Below are 23,472 nucleotides of genomic sequence, written 5' to 3'. Positions count from 1 at the left end.
CATATGTATGTTTCATAGCTGAATGATTATATTTAGATCAAAAAAAATCTTTTCTCTATAATTGGTGGGGGTGACAGTGTATCCTTGAAACACATGTGAGAAAGATATAAGTTTGTTTTGTTTTGCTTTTAGTTGAAAGCTCCAAAGGAGTTGACAATGTAACTTGGCTGCTTAAACATGAATGAGACCTTGGGCGATGTTAGAAGAAGAGTGTCCAGAACAAGGGAGAAGGTATTTCTCTCTGTGCTATTTTGGCAGGAGGGAATGAATGCAGAAAGCAGTGTCTTGTGAGGGGGAGCCCACCTCCCCCAAGGCATGACTGAAGGGCTCTCTAGCCAGAAAAAGCTCTGTGGGAACCCAATTATTGTGGTCTACAAATACACGAAGCATTGCATCAGAGAAAATCTGGGGTCAGAAGTCGGCCCCTGGTGCAGAGTGGGCTGCATTGGAAGGCCTCATATTTTCCATGCCTGGTGGTTGTGAAGCTGAGGCCAGGGGTGAACGATGTGGCTGAGGGCTTATGTTAGTTTCCTGTGGCCTCTGTAACAACTTACCACAAACTGGGCAGAAATATATGTTCTCACTGTTCTGGAGGCTAGAAGTCCAGAACCAAGGTATGAGCACGGCCAAGCCTCCAGAGGCTTCGCGGGAGAATTTTTGCTTGTCCAGTCCGGTGGCTGGTGGCTATTGGCATTTTGGGTCTTGAGGCTACATCACACCCATCTCTGCTTCCGTGATCACGTGGCCTCCTATCTCCAGGTGTCTCTTATAAGGACAGTTAGCATTTGCTTTAGGGTTCACCTGGGTAATCCAGGGTTATTTTACTTTGAGATCCTTAATGACCTCTGCAAAGATCCTTTTTCCAAATAAGATCACATTCACCTGTTCCCAGGGTTAGGCGGTGGACATGTCTTTTGGGGGGCCACCATTCACCCCACTGCAGGGCTCATGAGGGTACACTGCAACCCTTGATCTTCTGATTCTGTCATGATGCCCCTAGATTTGATGTACCACCTGGATTCTAGGCTCCTTGACACAGTCGAGGTTTGGTAAACCCTTTTGATTTGATCTACTGAAATGTTATTCTAACTTTAAACAACAAAACAAATAAAACACTTGAAATCTACCATCCCTTATTTCTGACATGGAGGGGTGAGTGAAAGAGGCTATCAAAAACCAGTTTGATCCCTGCCTCGGATGGAAGTTTTCTGTGCTTTGCTTTGCCCCGTGGCCTTGGAGGAAACAGACATTGGCCGTGTTCTGGCTTCTCACCTGGACTTTCCCAGATGCTTTCACAATGGTAATTACTCAGACGAAGGCTAAGGATGTTGGGGTCTCTCAGGAAAGGGAAACAGCAGCAGTATAGTTTCTAGGCTTTTGGAAAGCATCAGCTTAGAAATACGGTTTGTAAGTGTGGCTGGCCCATCAATGAGCCGTCTATGCATGTGTTTTCAATACCTTGTCCCAAACTGGGGCCTATGTACTCTGGGCACACAAGGCAAGGTCAGGGGTAGCTCTGGCAATTACCTGGCTAATTTGAAGACCACATCCCATCAAATGGGGGACATCAACAGAGTCCACCCAGGGCATAAATTATTCTGCTTGGTTGTCTGCACTGATCACATTAACTGGGTAAGAGCCAAAATCCATTCCCTCTGTGCTGTGGAGAGGCCGTTGTAATTAAGTTCCGTTTCTCTCCAGGGGGCAGCTGATTTTGGTTTCTCAGCCACTTTGCAGTTTGACTTCAAAAGAGAAAGAGGAAAGAAAAAAAAGGTAAACTGTTCCCTCACTTTTTTATGCTATATATTCTGCTGTATCATTGTGACTCTGGTTAATATTAACTTTGGGTCTGTTTGCTTTGAGTAGTATACTTGGAATCTTGTGATACTTAACAGAATTTAGTCTCACCAGCTGAGGAAAATTGTTCGCCTTGCCCAAGACCAGCTACTTAATTTGTGAGGCCCAGTACAAACTGAAAAAATGTGGGCCCTTGTTCGAAAATTGTCAAGAATTTCAAAATGGTGTCAGCAGAGCATTAGACCAAGCGTGGGGCCCTTTCAAGCACGGGGCCGAGTGTAACTACGAGGGGCCCTTGCTGGTGAACTGGCTCTGGCCTCACACCTAGGCTGAGGATGACATCATCTTGCTGATGTAGCACCTTCCACGGCCCTGCAAAGAGTGACCGGGCCAGTTTACTCTGCCTCAGTGGGAGCACACTCTTATGCAGGGGCAAGGACACAGCAAGCAGGCTGGACACCTCTTGTTGGCTCTTCTGTGTCCTCTTTCCTCCCTCATCCACCTGCTCTGTGCCCCGAGAGGCATCAGGGGCCATCTGTGTCTTTGATTTCTGGTAGAATTTGGCCGGTGGGGGGTCCAGCCTGCCCCTGGGAGAGTGGGAGGAGAGTGGGGGAGGCTGTTCATTTCCCCATTCCCTCCTGCTGGGTTGCATGCTGCAGGTTGGTTTCATCTGTGTGCTGAAGGCCACAGCTCCTGCCAGGCACCTTCTCCATCCAGCCACCTTCTTTGGAGTTCCTTTACGCCCCCATCAAGCCCCACATCACACCCTGAGGCCTGGGGAGGGTCATGGCTTCCTACTGTTGCCAGCCTTCACTGCTTTTCTTAACCCTTCCTTACTCTTTTCTCAGTACCTCTCCAACAGGAGGACTCCTCAGTAGGATGAAAAAGCACCCCCTGTTTCCTACCTGGGCCCTGGCTGATTGAGCCGCCCTCTGCCAGGGTTGGACCACACCTTGCGCTGCTAGAGAACAGAAAGAGAAGCTGATGGCTCTCCTAAGTGCTGCACCAAACCCGGGTCAGCCTGGGCCAACAGGAAGCAGCGCACACACATACACAGGGGCAGGGAGCATACGCTTTGGAGTCAGGCATTTGAATTCTCTTACCAGAGAATACTCGACACTTGGACGAGTCTTAGAAAATGAGCATAATGACAGTTCACTGCTAGGGTTGTTTTGAGCCTGGAGTGAGATCATAAGGGCATCATGCCTAGCACAGTGCCTGGTGTAGAGGAAGTGCTCAAGAAGCATGGTTGCTTTTACCACAATTTCTATGGAGTATCTCACTCAAGGGCATCCACTGTCTACTTGGTCTCCCATCTGCACTGCGGCACTTAACGGCCTGGACTCCACGAACGATTATCAGTTTTTCACTGCTTCATTAATGTTTTGGGTCTTATTTCTGCCATCCCAGATTGTAGTGTTCTGGAAGTCAGGGATTCTGTCTTATAAAATATTTTGGAACTAATCTACGTTCTCAAGTAGTTGCTAGCATGTTGTTACTTGGTCAAGAAATATGTCTTGGTTAAATATAAGGGGACCGTATAATTTATTGTTCACACTGGGATACTTTTGAAAGTGAAAGAGGAGTACTTTTTAATAATTACACCAACACAAGAGGCACAAACAGGGACTTTCTTAGGCAAACAGGGACGTAGAGTCACTCTAGTTAAGTGGAGCATAAGATAGTTTTCCAAATGTTTTAAAATTTGTCAGCCTACCCTCTTTTGTATTAGTCTGCCTTGGGTTTATGAGATCAAAACATGAGATTTAAAAAATGTAGGAAAAATACGTCTAGCATTCCTAGTAGATATTTGGCCCAAATTTGAGGCAATGGATTAGGGCTTCTTGTATAGCGACCTACCTTTATATCTTATTAGCCTACTGGATACCTACTTATGCGACTTTCTTCTGTACTTACCTTTTTTCTCTTTCTATATATAGTCTAGTTATGGTCCTTCTTGCAATAGTGATCACTTATGTTCAGAGGTGGCAAAAATAGATTTATATACATATATTTTTCTGAACATCTCTGTCTTTGTATTTCTGGTTGCCTAGGTGACATTTCCAAGAGAATGCATGCTAATCTGCTATTATTACAGCAGGGATAAGACGGAAACTATTTTTAGGCCCTTTTATAACTCTCCTTTTCTCCACCAGACCATTTAATTGGTTTATTTCTTCTGTTTCTATTATTGGAAGGCCACGTGTAACTTCCTTCCTCTGGTGCTGATCTGGGGACTGTAACTTTCTGAAAACCGATGTAGTAATTCAGTCCCTTCTTCATTCAGAATTACGAAATCTGTATTGATCGTCTGTTCGCTTGGGTAGTTGATACCAGTTGTTTTTCTTACAGATACAGATACAGATACAGTGAAAAGATATATGGAGATGCCTCTGTTCACTCATCTTTCATTTTATATCACTAATAAACAATTAACAGGTACAATAATCACTGGCCTTTGATCCGTGGAGCTTCCGTCATACTCTTACACTCAAACAATATATTTTGAATCCTTCCTGGACACCAAGTTCCAGGCACTGGGCTGACTCAGGGGGAATAAGTGTGTTTCAGGCTGGCTCCCAGCCTTTGACTTGCTTACAAACATGCTGGCCAATCATTACAGAGCTCCTTGATTCGAGCGACAACAGAACTAGTGTAAAGCGATCCTGGAAAAGAAAAAATGAGGGGGGTAATTGAATCCTAGTGTAGGGGGAGGGTGAGCACTCATGGTCAGGAAAGCCTTTTCAGGCGAGGGGAGGTTAATGAGGTAGGTACTTTTAGAATCCCCATTTTACAGATGAGAAATAACACAGTCGGAGATACTCCCTTGCGTCAGTCTGCATAACTACTCGAGAGAGCCAGATTGAAATCCTAGGTCATTTGGTTTGTAAAACACCAAATTTTCTCTCATTGACTACTACTAAAAGCACTTCATCTGACTGTTTCCCTTTACTATACCCTGAAATCCTCTCAGGTATGTTGTGGTCACTGTCCTCCCGAAAGCTGGTTCCAGCTGTGAATGCTAAAGAGCTCTGGGAAGCTCTGTAACATTCTCTATCCCAGGTAACAGCTATTCTGGAGAGCTCCTCTCTTAGAATTGTAATCCACCATCTCACTAAGTAAAGTGCTCGACGTCCCACGAAGATGCTTCTAATGTCGCTGTCACTTTCCAATCTGCCTGTTCCTTCCTATTCTAGAAAAAAGGCAGAAACATGTATCGGACTTGTTGGTCTCACAGCAGATCCCCTCAGCATTAGAACATTCCACAGAAGCAACGTTCTCCTGGGTGCCTGGGTCTTCATTTCAGATTCCATTTCCCTTTGATGAGGGATTATTTCACTGGAAAAGGGATTTTCATGATCCTGGTTGCTTGATGCCAGCAGAGGGTCTTGCTCAACACCTGCCCAGAGGCTGAGGAGGGAGGGAGGCGCGTGTGGGAGCCACGGGTAGCCGGGATCATTCTTTTCCTTCGCTAAAATTGTTTTTTACTAATATCTTTTACTAACATTTTCTTTTATAAATTGGCGTTAATATTTGGACTGTTTTCTTTCATTATTATTTTTTAAAGATTTTATTTTTTAAGTCATCTCTACACCCAACGTATGGCTCAAACTCACAACCCTGAGATTAAGATCAAGAGTTGTATGCTCTATGGACTTAGCCAGCCAGGTTCCCGTTGTTTCATTGTTTTTATGTAAAGATATATATGATGCATATCTCTGAAGTACCATGCAATAAGAGATTGTGAGTGTTTATCTGACCATTTGATGCACCCAAAGGGGAAATATTTAGCCTGACTCAGTATTAGGGATAGGGTCTGAAATACTGCAGCAGGGATCTGAGATTATTAATTTGGATTGTATGGCAAGTGTGAGAGGAGAGATGGACTTTAATCTGTTGTTATTTAAAACTGTTTAATATTGGGGTATGGTTCTGGCTGGGTTTCCTTTGGTTCTCACTCTTTTGCATTGTTATTCTTTTTAGACAAATAGATTTATCATTTATCACTTAGATTTAGCATTTGATAAGTAAGGTAGATTGCTACATCTTTGTCCTGGACTTTGTTTTGCTGCCCTTGAGGATAGAGAAAGGGAGGAGGAAGCATATAGATGGACAGACACACAGACAGACACACACACACACACACACACACATTTCTTTAGACATGTGATCTAAAATTTCTAATAGAACACTTACAGGAAGAGCCGTTTGATGGGGTTTTGTACTGTGACTTGTTGGAAGCGGAGGATTGGGATGTGGGAAGCCTGTGATGTTAAGTTCCCACCAACTCACCTTTTGGAAGACATGACAGCCACTTTCAAGCCAGGCCAAAGGACAAACAGTGAGAATCAGAAGTCAGTTCTGGCCTCAGAAGTTTCTAGAGAGAGCAACAGGGAGACTGTGCCTTAGATTTTTCAAATGCAGCCATTTAAAGAATATGTTCCCCAGACCTTGGCCACTGTTCCCTCCATACCTTCGACCAACCATTATAAGAGTAAGGCATTATCATGAAATAAGATCTGCATACTACAGAAAATTAGAAAGAAGGAAAAAAGTTACCATAATCCAAATATTCAAAGGCAAACATGGTTAATATTTGGAACATTTCTTTTCATGATTTTTATGAAGAAATATTTTTCTTAGTTACATAGTCATATTTTTATATAATTTTAAAATTAGTTTTTCCTTTAACCGTATACCCTAAGCTGCGATATTGTGATATAATAAGAAATATATATTGGGTCTCTGTCCCCAGTTCCTGGCACAGAGCTCCTTAAAAACCCTTGGAATTCCTGAGTGATAGGGGTAAGAAGAGTGTCCTTTATCGTTCATAATAAACCCCTTTCAACCACATCTGCATTTATGCTAAAGGGGTGACTCTAGGAAGAGAGGGGCAGGTTGCCAAAGGAACCAACCATACAATTAGAGGGTTGAAAGTTTCAGGCTTCTCCTCTACCCCCAGGAAGTTGGAAAAGGGGCTGGAGGTGAAGTTCAATCACCAGTGGCCAATGATTTAATCAATTGTGTCTACATAATTGTAGAGCTTCCATAAAATCCCATGTGATTTCACTCATATGTGGAATTTAAGAAACAAAGCAAAGGAGCAAAGGGACAAAAAAGAGAGAGAGAGAGGCAAACCAAGAAACAGACTCTTAACTGTTCATCGGAGAACAAACCGATGATTACCAGAGGGGAGGTGGGTAGGGGGATGGGTAAAATAGGGGGTGGAGATTAAGGAGTGCACTTGTGATAAGCAACAGTGTTGTATGGCAATGTTGAATCCCTATATTGTACACCTGAAACTAATATTACATTGTATGTTAACTAACTGGAATTGAAATAAAAAGTTAGAAAAAAGCCTGAACAGTTGAGTTCAGAGAGCTCCCAGGTGGCTGAGCACATCTAGGTGCTGGTAAGGTGGTCTGCCCAGAGAAAACATGGACGCTCCACACCCCTTCCCCCACACCTTGTCCTATGCATCTTTTCCATCTGGCTGTTCTTGAGCCATATCCTTTCATAATAAACCAACAATCTAGTAAGTAAACTGTTTTCCTGAGTTCTGTGGGCTGTTGTGGCGAATTACTGAATCCGAGGAGGGTGTCATGGGAACCCCTGATTTACAGCCAATTGGTCAGAAGTACAAGAATCTGGAACTTGCAGCTGGCATTTGAACTGGGGGGCAGTCTTGTGGGACTGAGCCCTCAGTCTGTGGGGGCTGCACTGACTCTGGGTTGTTAGCATCAGAATTGAATCTGGAGAGTTGGGGGATTGGTTGGTATGGAAAAAACCCTCCCATGTTTGTGACAAAAGTAAAACACTGAGAGTAAAAGAAATGGAAGTTTTTACTTCTGTGAGAATTTTATATTTTGTTTTATATTCTTTGTAGACAATGCTTAATTGGGCATATAATATTTCATCAAATGGATATACCTCAGTTCACTTAGCCATTCCATTATTGGTCATTTGGTCAAAATTTTAAATAATTTTTTTTGCTACTGTCAGTTTTGTACAAAACCTTCTTCTCTAGATAAGATTATAGCCTATGATGTATTTCCAGTGGATTTACTAGGTTGGATGTTTGAACTTTTATTAAAAATTCTCAACTCATTTTGCCATTTGCTTTCTAAATGGAAATTTGGAAATTAATTTGGAAATTTAAGCAATTCGCATTGTATGACTGTGTTGGTTTCATCTATTTGTCTCTTACCTTGAATATCATTACTTTGAAACTCTTTTTCTAATCTGGTCACCAAAAATACTTTATTTGCCTTTCTGCTTCTTCAGTAACTAGTGGAGTTGAACAGTTGTTTTCAGATTGTATACTGGTTGCATTTCTTCTTTTCCTGATTTTCTATTGTATGTTCTTTGCCTTTAGATGTTTTTTGCATCAGTCATAATTAATTTTTTTTTCAAATTATAATTCAGGACAAACACACATTAAGGGCTTTCCTGGCCAGTCTTTACTCCCATGCCTCCCCAGTTGCTGGTGTTAAAGGCCTAAAGTGTGTCTCCCTACTTTTCTCCTTGTTTGTGCATACAAATACAGTCTTTTTAAAGATCAAAGAGGCTCATTTTTTATTACCAAAACAGTCATATAATACACATTTTTCCATAAACTTGATTTGTTTTTCATTAAAATATATCTCATGGGCATAAGGTCTTTAATAATTTGTAATAAAATATCTTTGGGCACATTTGCTACAGTTATTTCCCCAGTGAATTGCTTGCACATTTGAATCGGTTTTCAGTTGGTAAGTGGGCAAATGTTTCACTATGATTTCTTCCATTGATAGAACAGCCTGCTCCATTCTTTCACAGGGTTTGATAAATAGCTCTGTTTTCTACTGGTTTTCAAGAATTCTTCACATTAAAAGCCCCATATTATTATTTAACACAACTATAATTTATTTCAGTGTAGAGCAGGGAGGCAATGAGGAGGCAAACTGATTATTTTTCTCTTTTAACTTGCTAACTAATTGTCCCAGCACACTTTACTAAATGGTGTTTTTCTTTTTCTTTTCTTTTCTTTTTTTTTTTTTAAGATTTATTTATTTAAGGGGCGTCTGGGTGGCTCAGTTGTTAAGCGTCTGCCTTCGGCTCAGGTCATGATCCTGGGGTCCTGGGATCGAGCCCCACATTGGGCTCCCTGCCCAGCAGAGAGCCTGCTTCTCCCTCTCCCGCTTCTCCTGCTTGTGCTCTCTCTGGGTCTCTCTCTCTCTGTCAAATAAATAAATAAAATCTTTTAAAAAAAGATTTGTTTATTTGAGAGAGAGAGAGAGAGAGCTCGCGAGCAGGGGAGGTGGCTGAGGGAGAGGGAGAGAGAATCTCAAGCAGACTCCCTGCTGAGCATGGAGCCTGATGTGGGGCTTGATCCGACGCCCCTGAGATCATGACCTGACCCGAAATCAAGAGTCGGATGCACAACCAACTGAGCCACCAAGGCGCCCCGGTGTTTTGTTTTGTTTTAACTTTCCATAAAGCAAATGAGACTTTTCTTATTTGTGCATTTTTTTTCCAACTATAAACAAGTGGCATCATAATCAGAAGGGTCTTTTCTAAGGGAAGGATGATTTTGCAATTCCCTGGAATGAGGTGTTTACACCGAGAATAACTGGGTCCTGTCCTTGTAACGCGGACATCCCCACGCAGCTTGCCGGTGTGTCTGAGAAGCCTGGGTGCGTCTATTCATCCGTCTCTACGGCGTTACCACCAGGTGGTAGAGCCACACATATAATCTCATTTTACAGGTGAAGAAGCAAGCAAATGTCAGTGAGTCACTCAGGGTTATTCCTGCTTTTCCATCTGACCATTTATCATTTTCTATCATGCTATCTGTTGTTCTGTTTTTCCTTCTGATTCCCTTTTATAGTGTTAAATGTATCTTTGAAACCTCAAGGTTGATCACCACGTAGGGACTCTCAGGGAGGTCAAAATGATAGTTTTGCCTAGAAATAAGCGCTCTTCCGGGAGTATTATTGTTATTTATTTGTTTAATAAACATTTGTTGTGTGTCTGCTCTGTTCAAGGCACTCTGCTGGATATGGGAAATACTAGGTGAATAAAACACTTTTTACTCTCCTCAACGGATTTACACTCATTACTTTAGCGTTGTTTTAGTTGCTTTTGTTAAGTTGAGTCCTTCACTACAGGATGTCAGTATTTTGTGTTGCACTTATTCTCATGTCTTGAAGCCTCATGACAGGGGATGATGTTTTCTAAGGAACAAGTCTTGCGAGTGCATTGGATACTGTACCCTTATTCAAAGCACTGCTGTGTGGTGCTTAAAACACCTGAGGACTTGCCCGATGCATATTTTACAAGTTAAGACCAGCCAGAGACCTGCAGTATCAATGTCTCCTGTTTCTAAATACACTTTTCGGCCCCAGCGTCTCTTCCTTTGGACATTTAGGTTACTCATTTTGGCTAACCAGGATCTAAAAATAAACCTAGGAACTTTGAGAGTTTTTTTTTCCTTGGCTGATTGATGTGTGTTTTTGTGTCGTCCAAACTGTGCTGTGTAACTATTTACTTTTGCATTATGTTTAGCACTTAGCAACCAACGTGGAAATGAAAGCTAAGAGCACATGCAGTCCCCAGCTGAGCTGGGGGAACGGGCCAGCCCAAGCCTCAGAGAATTCTCCTTCCCTCCCCCCAGTTCCTGCGTGCCGTGGCCCTGGCATCCACCCTGCTGGCCTCCGGTTCCTGCTTTCTGCCTTCTCTGCTAGCGGCCAAGTGGGGACCAGAAGGAGGGACCAGAAGGACCCCTCCTGCTTCTGCCCTTACCCATCTTGGTGCCCTTCGCTGGTCAGTGTGGGTGGGGTGAGAGGAAGGAGGGCAGGCCTTGGCCACCACTGATGTCTTGGCACTGGTGACAGTCCCGTAGGGTCAGAAGCCCTGAAACGCTATGTCCTATTTGGAACTCTGAATGCATTTTCATAAAGGAAGGTCACGCCTTGTGTCTGGACTGTGTGATTCCTTAGGAGCTCTGGGGCTAGGATGGCTCTTTTAGGGTGACGTAGTCAGTGCTTAGAACATTGTTGTTAGGGGAGAAGATATTCTAGATTCTAAGCATTCCAGGTTGGAACTTGATCAGAGACGTAGCATGATCAGCGTGTAATTCAAGGACTGACTGTAAAGTCACAAAGTGGCTTATCCCCACGTGGGAATGTCCTCGTGCCTGAAACTCTGGACTGTGCCTGCCGTGTTTAGCTCTTCTCTCCCCTGGTCCTCTTCTGTAGCTGTAAGAATCCGCTAGTTCTCTGGTTTTTAGAGTAATCATCGTACTCAAAAACTCATATCCTGATTCTACCAAAAGAAGGGAGGGAGAAAGACCTAGAGAATTTAAGTTTAATCCTTTGATTATTGCCTTTTAGCAAAGAATGCAAAACCAAACACACCAGAGTCTTTGTGAAAGACTCTTGTTTTTTTCCTTAAGAAATCAAATTTCTCTTCCTTTCTCAGGACTCCTGTATGCCTCTTATTCTTTTTTTTTTTTTTAAAGATTTTATTTATTTATTTGAGAGAGAGAATGAGATAGAGAGCATGAGAGGGGGGAGGGTCAGAGAGAGAGGCAGACTCCCCGCTGAGCAGGGAGCCCGACTTGGGACTCGATCCCCGGACTCCAGGATCATGACCTGAGCCGAAGGCAGTCGCTTAACCAACTGAGCCACCCAGGCGCCCCAGCCTCTTATTCTTCATACGTTTTGGGGAACAGATTTGAAGAATATTTGTGTGGACTTTTTTTTCCCCTGTGGAAATTGATTTTTTTCCTAAATAAAAGGGATATATATATATTTTTAAAGATTTTATTTATTTATTTGACAGAGAGAGAGACAGTGAGAGAGGGAACACAAGCAGGGGGAGTGGGAGAGGGAGAAGCAGGCTTCCCGCTGAGCAGGGAGCCCGATGTGGGACTCGATCCCAGGACCCTGGGATCATGACCTGAGCCGAAGGCAGACTCTTAACCACTGAGCCACCCAGGCGCCCCTAAAAAGGATATTTGAAAGGTGATTCATATCATCTTTCTTTAACATTTTTTTTTTTTAAGACTGGAAAGCACGGACCAACAGCTCAGAATGACTGAACAATATTTTTTGGAGAGGGACGAAGTCTGTACAGTTGTTTGTGTAGCTTTTACAGAAGGGGACAGAACAGCTAGAGTAAAACCCTCAGGCTTGAGGTGAATTTTTTTCCAACCTCAGAAGGGGTGGGCCTGCTCAAAACAGGAAGTAATCACAGTATAGTGGTTTGAGTCATGAGAGAAGGCTTCTGGATTTGCCTTAGCTGTTTCCTTCATGCCCAAAGTCTCCTATTTCTCACAGCACCTGCATCTTTTGTGGGGCGCACACACACCGCGCCCCCGGCACCTGCCTCACAAGAATAATTTGCTGTAAAAAGAGCTAGAGCTGGAGACTGTAATTGAAGAGGGGCTAAGCTTTGAACAGTTATAGGCAGAGAGGAGAAGTCTTGGGAGTTGGCCTCTCAGCCCTGGCGTACAGAATTAACTAGTACTCAGGGGTCAGTGGGGGACCCAAGAGGGCACAATATAGAACGAGGATGAGAACATCATACTCTCTTCTTTTTTTTTTTTTAAAGATTTTATTTATTTATTCGTAAGAGAGAGAGAGGCAGAGGGAGAAGCAGGCTCCCCGCTGAGCAGGGAGCCCGATGTGGGACTCGATCCCAGGACCCTGGGATCATGACCTGAGCCGAAGGCAGACGCTTAACCAACTGAGCCACCCAGGCGCCCCATACTCTCTTTCAGCTGTTACCGGATTCAGCACTTTTGTGTGCTATCCATGGCTAAGGTTTTCTCCTGTTAAAGAGGATTTTACACTGTAGCTATATCTGGACATTGACAGTTCTATATATATCTATTGTGTAGAAATATATTCATATTTAAGTTAATCATTTAGTGAATTGTTGCTTTAGTTTGGGCCCTCTCAGTGATCAAGGACTAGGACATCACTCCAACTCATTCAAATACAAGGGGCTCATTGTGACATCACTACAACTATCATTGTATTATTCTAAGTATATTCTCACACAGACTCTTCTCCCCTACCCCGGGAAGCAGCGTGTTATTATCCTGAGGAGGAGCAGGTGTAGAGAATGTGGCCTGAGGCGCGTGGGTGGGCAGCAAGAGTCGAGACTCACACCCCAGTGGTCACTTGGGAGCCATACTCTCTAACCCCTGGACTGCTCGGCCCCTTGAAGGGGTTCTGTGCCTACGAAACAGAGCAGAGCTGGGTCTCATGGTGGCCAAAACATAGGTCTGGAAAATTGGGAAGGGAGTCAGTATCTTTCTCAGAGGTCATGTGGTCTCTGCTCAATTGCCTTCTCTCTTTTTCTCTCCTATCTTCTTTCGCTGCTTCATTTTACAGATGGCCCCTGAATGGCCAACCCATAAGGCTGCTGGCTGAGACCTCAGTATTTCCTAGCTTGAACTTGTAAGTGAGGGCTTCCTATTGGTCCAGCTCACCGAGCCAGTCCACACGGCCATTGGGGCCTGGCCAGCAAAATAATTAGCTGCCTTTGGGTTGGTTGTTCATCCCAGGTCCATTGGTGGGCTGCCTCATGCACAGACTTCTTTAGCATCATTTCCCTGAGCAGGGGATTGTGGGTAAGGCAGCACATGCTGGAATGGGAAGCTGTTCATAGCAGGGATTTAACATCTCTGGTACAAGCTCATTTTACACTTTAATATTGGAAGCTAACTACTTTAACACTTCTGATACCTTTATACAGTCTCAGCTTAAGGGAATCTGTATCTGTTACGACTCTTTAGGTTGCAACAGATAGGAACCTAATTCAAAGGGACTTAGAAAAAAATCAAATTAATCGGTTCTTGTAACTATAGAGGCAAAGGTGTGGCTGAATCCGGGTCTCAGACAACATCCTCAGAAATCTTTCTCTTGCCATCTCTTTGCTCTGCATTTTTTTGCATTGGTTCGTCATCAAGCAGGCCCTGCGTTCTTGACATCCAGACACTAGCAGAAGCAGCAGGTTTACTAGATGAGACACCTCAGCAAGCAGCTTCTCTTTCCCTATAGTTCCATCAAAATTTCCGATTCTCATTGCCCTGAATTGGTTACATGCCAGTCTTTCAACCAAACATGGCAGCCAGGCTGATTGGTCAGTCCTGGGTCAAGCTGACCCCTGGAGAAGGACTAAACCACCCTCTTAGTAAAGCACATGGACTGGGAATGGGGGAGTATGGTCTCCAGTGACAATTGAGATGTAAGTACTCAAAGGAATGAGAATGGATGCTGCCCAGGCAAAAATAACCCATGTCCACTTCAGAATATGTTCAGGTATGTTATGAATAACAGGAAACCCATAATCAAGGTTTTGGGACTCAGGGTAAGCAGTCTGGATCACTGACCTCATCTTATTTGTATGTGATAATTCCCAAACCCTAGGAAATCCAAAGTGTTTGGAAAAGCCTAGATCTTCGGTTTGTTAGGTCATTAATCCTGAAAGATGATGCTCTTAAACCGAAGGAAATTGTTATTAAGATACGCATCTTCTTGGGAAAGTTAATTGCAGGATGGCTTTGCCTTCAGTTTTTATCAAGTATCGGGTTAAGACTTGAAAGGCTTTTGTTAGGTGCCCTCTGTTTAAAGTCCAAGTTATTCTGGCATTGAAATGACTTTGGTGAATTACATAAAGGTTTTAGGTAAACTTTCTCAGAGCCTAGGGTCTAAGACCCAGTTTATCTAGGTAATGATTAAATTGCCTTGTTTATATATCAGTGATCCTAACACCCACTGCGAAATAATTGCTTTGTTTTTAACTATCTCATAAATCAAAACTTCAAGGCAGGGAGAGGTTAAAATAGCAAGTCCTCTTGCTCACAGATATAGGTTGAATCTATGAAACCTCAGGTCCTGAGCATTAGTTTGGGGGTAGGGGTGTGTGTCTGTGTGTGTGTGTGTGTGTGTGTGTGTGTGTGTAGATAAACTTTATGCTGACAAAGTTGCCCCATCTCTTTGCTTACTGTACATACTTCAATGGTCCCAGCTGTCCTTTGCAACAAACGATCGGCTTCTTTTGCCAATCAAAGTTTTATGGACAGTTGTCTTAATTTCTTTTACTTATTTAAAATTTTATATTTATAGGATTTAAAAAGCCCGTTTGTATGCCAAAATGTTTCTTTTCTCTTGACTTTCATTTAATTGTGCAACTATGATTTGGTTTTATGCTGGTTTGAGGTTCTCAATTGCAAACAACAGTGCCCACTCTGGCTAGTTTACACAGAAAGGGAGGGCTTTTTAAAGGATATTAAGAGCTCGAAGAATTTCTGGGAGGACCAGAGTCAGACTTGGAGGCCATGCAGCCAGGAATACTACACAAATTAGACCACTGGCGGCTCCGGTGGAGACCCTAGTGTGGCTACCAAAGAACATAGGTCCCTCTGCTCATACCAGAGAGTGAGTTCTTTCTGCTGGGCTCCCAGAGTTCCCATCACTGTTGCGTCTGCAAACTGGGTGTGTCTCTGCCACATTCCACCAATCCCCACCACAGTGAATTCCACATGATACCTCCTTCTTTCTTTCTTTCCTTTTTTTGAAGATTTTAATCTATTTATCTGAAAAGAGAGCAAGGGCATGAGCAGGGGGGAGGGGCAAAGGGACAAGCAGATTCCCTGCTGAGCAGGGAGCCTGATGCGGGGCAGACCCCAGGACCCCAAGATCATGACCTAAGCCGAAGGCAGATACTTAACTGACTAAGCCACCCAGGTGCCCCAGTACTTCCTTCTTTAACCCCACTCTTCTTTTTTTTTTTTTTTTAAGATTTTATTTATTTATTTGACAGAGAGAGAATGAGAGAGAGCACATGAGAGGGGGGAGGGTCAGAGGGAGAAGCAGACTCCCTGCTGAGCGGGGAGCCTGATGCGGGACTCGATCCCGGGACTCCAGGATCATGACCTGAGCCGAAGGCAGTCGCTTAACCAACTGAGCCACCCAGGCGCCCAACCCCACTCTTCTGAAAAGAATTTGTGCATGGATGCTGCTGATGGATGGAACCCAGGTCACATGCCTGTACCTTAGGTACAAGGTAGGCTGGGTAGGCAAATGCCTGACCTCCATCTTGGGGAGGTGAGGACTCATAAGGTAGGCAGTTTCTCAAATGTGGAAGAGTATTCCAAAAAATGCTGTTTGGTCACAAAATATGAGAAATCACTACACATCCTCAAGAAAAGGGTCTTATCTCTGGATACTTTGTTGTTCTAAAACAGTGGTTACCATTCTTAGCAGTAGGACTATTCCCTACCAAGTGTAATTTGAATGACCCCAGGAAGGACCCCCTGGCATGATGCCATATAGGAGATTCATTACTTTTAATTAAGCAGAAATCTGGTTACCTCCCAGGCCACACACCTCTTTACTGCCCTTGGTTGCCTTGACAGTATCAGCTAAATCAGTCTCATCCCTTCCCTGTACAAAGGCAGGGGGCTGGTCTATTATAAAGCAAAGATGAGGCATCTGATGCTCAGAGAGGGTAACCCACCTGCCCAAAGTCACACAGCCCATCAGTGAATATAACCCAAGGCTCTCTCCAGAGCCTACTCCCTTAAACAATTCTGCAATATTGCCTTTGGAAACTTGAGGGTTTTCCTCATCAGTAGTGTGTGATGGACCTCTGCTGAACCCCAGCATTGTCCTTCTGCCCCTTCAAGGATGAATTGTGCAGTATAAGTGAGGAGTGTGGGATTTACCTTATGTCTTTGCCATGGCTAAGCCTCTGATAAAACCAGGAAATGAGTATTGTTATTTGCAAATGGAAGCTTTAAAGACATTCACTGGAAACTTCCAATTATATGGTTTTCTTTACAGTATAATTCACTATTAGATGGTGCCATGGACTGAGTTGTGTCCCCCCACCTTTCCCAAAGTCATATATTGAACCTTAACCCACAATGTGACTGTATTTAAAGATTGGTCTTTTAGGGAGGTAATTAAGGTTAAATGAGGCCATTAATAAGGGTGGAGCTCTAATCTTATTGTATCCTTATGAGAAGAGGAAGAGACACCAGAGATCTCTTTCTTCACACGCACAGAGAAAAGGTTACGTGAGGACACAGTGGAAAGGTGGCCCTCTGTAAGCCAGGAAGAGCACCTCACCAGAAAAACAAAAAACAAAAAACAAAAACAAAAAAACAAATGACACCTTGATCTTGGACTTCCAGCTTCCAGAACTGTGAGAAAACAAGTATCTTTGTTTAAGTCACCCAGCCAGTGGTATTTTGTTATGGCGGTCTGAGCAGACTAATATAAACAGATTTGCCTTAAATCCTGAACTGGGAGGTAGGAATGGTAGTTACATATGGAGCCAAAACTAGAGGGTGAGACCACATCTGGTCAGGGGAGAATTAAAGGCTTTGCCAGACGTAGTACCACATGAGAAGGGCACTAAATACTTGTTAAATTTAATTGAATATTACTGCGTAGCAATCAATTAATTCAAATTACACTTTTACACTGAAGTCATTATTTGGTTCATCTACAGAATAGGAATAATAGGACAGGCACAAAAAATAAAATTCGTCATTTTGAAGAACAGAGGATGCATTTTAAAGGTTATCAGTTCTGTTCCAGAGTCACATTTTAAAAATAATGACTTTTAATAATAAATGTTAGTTTATTCTAAGATGTTTTATTATTTTGAAATTATCACCCCGTTTCCCAAGTTTGTGAGATAGAAGATTAAAACATTGATTTTTTTTTTTTTTAGAGGTGTTGTTTATTTGTCAGAGAGAGAGAGAACACAGAAGCAGGGGGAGCAGCAGAGGGAGAGGGAGAAGCAGGCTCCCTGCTGAGCAGGGAGCCCGATGCGGGGCTCTATCCTAGGACCCCGGGATCATGACCTGAGCCGAAGGCAGATGCTTAACCCACTGAGTCACCCAGGCATCCCAACATTGATTCTGTTTTAAAATTCAGGTTCCCACAGCCCCATTTGCAAGAGTTAGGGGGTGTTAATACTACTAAGTTGTCCTTCATGTGATTTGCATAAATGCTGCTCACATTTTTATTCCACCCTTTCTTCAGTGGAACATTCGTTTCTTCTCTGAGACTAATGTGGGAATCTGTTAAACTGGCCAACGCATGAACAGCCTGTTCTTACATGTGCAGGAATTCTAAAGGCTGTCATTTTAGATATACAAAAGCAAAACAAAACACACATAAAACACCCCATTTCCACTTGTTTGCAGCTTCCTAGAATAAGCTTATGGTTGTGCTATACTTGTATGCTTTAGAGTTGATGGCTAGGCCGGCCACACGGGCTGGAAAGAACTCGTGTGCACAAACTGATGCTGTTCAGGCCTCAGCTTGCTCCCCTCCATCGTGCAGCCTTCGTGCCTAAAGAGAATGCTGTCAACTCACCATCTAAATCAAGAGCTGCATGCTAGAGGCCTGCAGACGCGCTCTATTTGATCTGTAGTGTTTTCGGAATTTAAAAAATTTGTTGCCAACTTAAAAAAGAACATAGAAGATGTCTCATAAAAATGTGGATTTCAGACTTCTCTTGAAAAATCATAATATATGCCTATAATACTAGTCCAATTCCTACACGGCAGCAGTCAGCGAGCTGAGCAACGCCTGTTCTTTTTAGAGAGGACCCACGCACCCTCGTTCACCAGTCTCCACTCTTCCTGCTGTTACAAACCTCACTCTGCTTTACTCACCCCCCAGGCCTGTCTGCCCCTATAACATTTGCTTTTTTGGGGGGGTGGTGGTGGTAAAATATACATAGCATAAAATGTGCCGTTTAACCATTTCTAAGTATACAGTTCAGTGGTATTAAGTAATATTCACATACTGTGCAACCAACCGTCCGTCTCCAAACCTTTTTCATCTTTCCCAACCAAAACTCCGTATTCATTAAATAACTTCTTCTTCTCCCCCAACCCAGGTCCCTGGCAATCACCATTCTACTTTTTGTCTCTGAGTGTGGCTACTCTAGGTCCCTAACATAAGTGGAATCATGCAGTATTTGTCCTTTGTGACTGGCATATTTCACTTAGCATTAATGTCTTCAAGGCTCCTCCATATCGTATATGTGTCAGAATTTTTTTTTCCTTTTTAAGGCTGATTAATAGTCCATTGTGGTATATAGCACATTTTGTTTATCTGTTCATCTGTCAATGGACCTGGGTTGTTCACCTTCCAGCTATTGGGAATAATGCTGCGATTAACACGTGGGCACAAATATCTCTTTGAGTCCGTAAGCATTTGCAGTTTGGGGCAATTTTCTTGGTAATTTCCCAGCTGCGCTTTCTTTCATTCACTGGTCTCCCAAAGGCAAAGCCCTCCAGGACCAGGCTTTGGCTTAACAAATTAACTTCTTTGGGAAGCACTGAAAAACCTTCTTCAAGACATCTCATAAAAATGACTTCGATTCCTTAAAATTGTAAAAACTGGTTATTGTGAGATTTTCAAAACTTAATATCATATTAATAAAAAAATATCTGGAAATACCATCTTGTAATTTAGTCAGTCTTTTTTTTTTTTTTTTAAAGATTTTTATTTATTTTGACAGAGAGAGACACAGCGAGAGAGGGAACACAAGCAGGGGGAGTGGGAGAGGGAGAAGCAGGCTTCCCACGGAGCAGGGAGCCCGATGCGGGGCTCGATCCCAGGACCCTGAGATCACGACCTGAGCTGAAGGCAGACGCTCAACGACTGAGCCACCCAGGCGCCCCTAATTTAGTCAGTCTTGAATTTAGTTATGAAAAACTCTTGTTTGAGGAAGAAATTTGCAATGTATTAGGTTTTTTTTTTTTAAGATTTTATTTGCGAGAGAGAGAATGAGAGACAGAGAGCATGAGAGGGAGGAGGGTCAGAGGGAGAGGCAGACTCCCTGCTGAGCAGGGAGCCCGATGCGGGACTCGATCCTGGGACTCCAGGATCATGACCTGAGCCGAAGGCAGTCGCTTAACCAACTGAGCCACCCAGGCGCCCAATGTATTAGGTTTTCTTGATCCAAATGAAGCTTGTTCATCTTGCTTTGGTGTGCTACGTATGCTAATGAGACCTTTTTCTGGTAGGTGTTGATAAATGGGAAATATAAAAATAATTTCGATTTTATTTCTGAATTTTCAGGTTGCATTAAGCTGAGAAAAGTGTAATTTTTTTTTTACTGAGTGCTAAATGGAAAGGTCAAATAAGTGTTTGCTCTTCTTTTTGACAGAGCACTATTTCTGATTTTTTTTTTTTAAGATTTTATTTTTTTGACAGAGAGAGACATAGCGAGAGCAGGAACACAAGCAGGGGGAGTGGGAGAGGGAGGAGCAGGCTTCCCGCAGAGCAGGGAGCCCGGTGCGGGGCTCGATCCCAGGACCCTGGGATCATGACCTGAGCCGAAGGCAGACGCTTAACGACTGAGCCACCCAGGCGCCCTATTTCTGATTTTTTATTAAGGATAACATCAGCCTAAATATCACTGACATAGGCATATGGCGCTTCCATTTCTTAATTATGCGAACAAAATCTTGATGTCGACTTGGAATTTAGATTATTTAGATAGGCACTGGGCTAGGATTTGGCTTGCTGATATTTATTTACCATTTTGGACTAATGTAGTTGTGGATATAACTTTAGGAAATCAAGTGGGCAACTAGCATTGCTTAGAGAAAAGTAAGCTCTTTAAGAAACAAATTGTTTCTGAGTACTTACGGAAGAAGTTAGAATTTACAAACAGTGGAGATGCAAATCTCTTCCTTAAAGTTGGTCCTCTCCTCATAGCTGTTTTCCAACTACACAAGATTTTAGAGCTTCCCGTTTTGGTGTTTTCTTAAAAGCTTTATGATTGCATTTCTTTAAGAGTGTTTTATAGGGGCACCTGGGTGGCTCAGTTGGTTGGGCGACTGCCTTCGGCTCAGGTCATGATCCTGGAGTCCTGGGATCGAGTCCCGCATCGGGCTCCCTGCTCAGCAGGGAGTCTGCTTCTCCCTCTGACCCTCTTCCCTCTCATGCTCTCTCTCATTCTCTCTCTCAAATAAATAAATAAAATCTTTAAAAAAGAAGTGTTTTATAAACTAGGCTTTTAAATTAATGCAGCAAAGCTTTGTCTGAATTACTGCTATAATTTTTATTATTCTCAACGTGCCTCCAGTTTTTTTTTTAAATATTTTGTTTATTTGACAGAGAGAGACACAGTGAGAGAGGGAACACAAGCAGGGGGAGTGGGAGAGGGAGAAGCAGGCTTCCCGCAGAGCAGGGAGCCCGATGCGGGGCTTGATGCGGGGCTCGATCCCAGGACCCGGGGACCATGACCTGAGCTGAAGGCAGACGCTTAACGACTGAGCCACCCAGGCACCCCAGCGTGCCTCCAGTTTTAAGAGAACATGCTAGTCTTTGTGTGCATGGGCACATTTTTTTACTTCAAATGTGCTTAAGCATTAAACCATATTTCAAGGACCAATTCTGTATCTTGATATAGACTTATTATCTTTTGATAAGGACTTACTCTTTTTTATTTTATTTTTTTATTTTTCTTTCTTCTTTTTTAAAAAAAAATTTTTTTATTGTTAAGTTAATCACCATACATTACATCATTAGTTTTTGATGTAGTGTTCCGTGATTCATTGTTTGCGTATAACACCCAGTGCTCCATGCAATACGTGCCCTCCTTAATTCCTTAATACCCATCACCAGGCTAACCCATCCCCCCACCCCCCTCCCCTCTAGAACCCTCAGTTTGTTTTTCAGAGTCCATCGTCTCTCATGGTTCGTCTCCCCCTCCGATTTCCCCCCCTTCATTCTTCCTTTCCTGCTATCTTCTTCTTCTTTTTTTTTTCTTAACATATATAAGGACTTACCCTTTTTTTAAACTTATTTTAAGGTTTTATTTATTTATTTGAGAGGGCCCTAGTGGTTTAGTACCCGCAGGTCAGTCTCCAGGGGTGTGGAAGGATAAATAGAGGTCATCCAGTCTTCTTTCTCACTCTTGGTCTTCTTCTGACCTAGTCCTAAGGCAGATCTTCTTAGATGTATCCATGCTCCTCCTATGACTCGTACCCCCAGCGCCCGCTATACTTCTTGTATCGTCTCTGCCGCCTGCCTTTGCCAGGGTGCTACTTGGGCTGTGTGGAGAGTGCCATCCACATCCTGTGAATGGCTTACTCTGAGACTGCTGTGTACCCAGCTTCATGGCCCTGCCTTTGCAGTACATTCTGAGTTGTGTTGGCTGGTTGGGGGGCTGGAGTGGGGTGACGGTGGGAGAGTCCAAGGAAAAATGACAGAAAGAGATAGAGTGACGATTTATGATGCTATAATTTCAAATTTGACAATAATGGCTATGTACCTGTCAGGGCTGCAGACTCTGTTTTGTCAGGTGATCAGACGGGTGCTGCCAGGGCAGAGAGCAGGAGGACCAAGGCTTCACTGGTAAAAATGATGGGGGAAGTTGATGAGAGTCCAGAATGGGGAGGTACTTTGAAAAGAAGTTATTGATTATTGCCAGAAAATGGGTGCTAACAAATAAGCTCTATCCAGCCTCATGTAGGCATCCAGAACTCCTGGCCTTGGCCTTCGTAACTCACCCAATTTCTGTTGAAACAGCATCTGTGTGTGTTGACCTTATCAGGAGTAATAGATCTGGAATAAACATGTTTGGTGATGAGCTGCAGAGGGCACAAACAGAATAGCAAGAGCTAATGAAATCGCCTCCTGCTTGAGCACCCTTGGGTTTGGAGCTTGGTGTGGGGTCCCCTTGGTTGTGACTATGAACCCTGGAAAGTAGGCACAGACTATCAAGTGTGGTATGAATGTAAGATGTAGTGAATGGGCCCATTGTTTGCCTTTCTTCACTTTTGTCTCCTGTCCTAGTTCTTTTCAGGCCCCTAATGCTGTGTTGACCCTTTTGTAATGTCTTAGACATTACACATCAGGCTATGACTTATGTGAGTTAAGACTACAAAGTATAGATCAGTTATCTGGGAATTGCCAGCCTTCTCAAATCCCTACACATCCATGACTTCTGGCTGTGCCCATGTTTTCAGGGCTGTGATCCTATTTCTCAGAAGTCACCAGAGAAGTAATCCCTTGTGACTCGTATGTCTTTTCCCTAGCTCACCCTGGAGAAGAGGGAGCACCCTTGACTTGGATGTGCAACTAATTTGTTTCCATAGAAATAACAAATAGTTACCAAGCACCTACTCTGTGCCATCCACTCTTTTAGGCTCTAGGAATATGGGGTTGCAAAAGGCAAGTGAGGGTTCTGCTCTCAAGAAAATAGAATTAAAGTAGAATTAAAGAGAACTAAAACTGAATTCTTTTTTTTTTTTTAATTTTTAAAAAAATTTTTTGGTTTTTTTTTTTTAAGATTTTATTTATTTGTGAGAGAGAGAATGAGAGACAGAGAGCATGAGAGGGAGGAGGGTCAGAGGGAGAAGCAGACTTCCTGCTTCTGAGCAGGGAGCCCGACATGGGACTCGATCCCGGGACTCCAGGATCATGACCTGAGCCGAAGGCAGTCGCCCAACCAACTGAGCCACCCAGGCGCCCGAGAACTGAAACCGAATTCTAATTAAAGTAGAATTATATCTACTCACACCGAGTAGATTGACAATGGGATCATACCTTGTTGGATGGCCAGGGAAAACCTCTGTGAGGAAAGGGGATTTAAATCGAATTGTGGATCACAGAAAGGAACATGTCAAGAGAATAG

The 23,472-nt window shown here is 43.2% G+C and overlaps 1 protein-coding gene across 1 annotated transcript in view; it reads left to right on the top strand.

Annotated features, from left to right (window-relative positions):
• The first annotated feature begins 128 nt into the window (after positions 1-128).
• NCALD (neurocalcin delta) overlaps positions 129-23,472 on the top strand; it is a 366,474-nt gene continuing 343,130 nt past the window's right edge. Inside the window, exons 1-2 of the mRNA XM_081816325.1 lie at positions 129-231; positions 1,702-1,773. The gene's annotated coding sequence lies outside the window, so the exon portion shown is untranslated. The remainder of the gene's footprint in view (positions 232-1,701; positions 1,774-23,472) is intronic.

The sequence above is a fragment of the Leptonychotes weddellii genome, chromosome 4 (genome assembly GCF_054177405.1).
Source record: "Leptonychotes weddellii isolate Sample4059 chromosome 4, ASM5417740v2, whole genome shotgun sequence".
Taxonomy (NCBI): Eukaryota; Metazoa; Chordata; class Mammalia; order Carnivora; family Phocidae; genus Leptonychotes; species Leptonychotes weddellii.
Note: the sequence above shows the minus strand (reverse complement) of the source record. Positions and strands in the feature narration are given on the sequence as shown.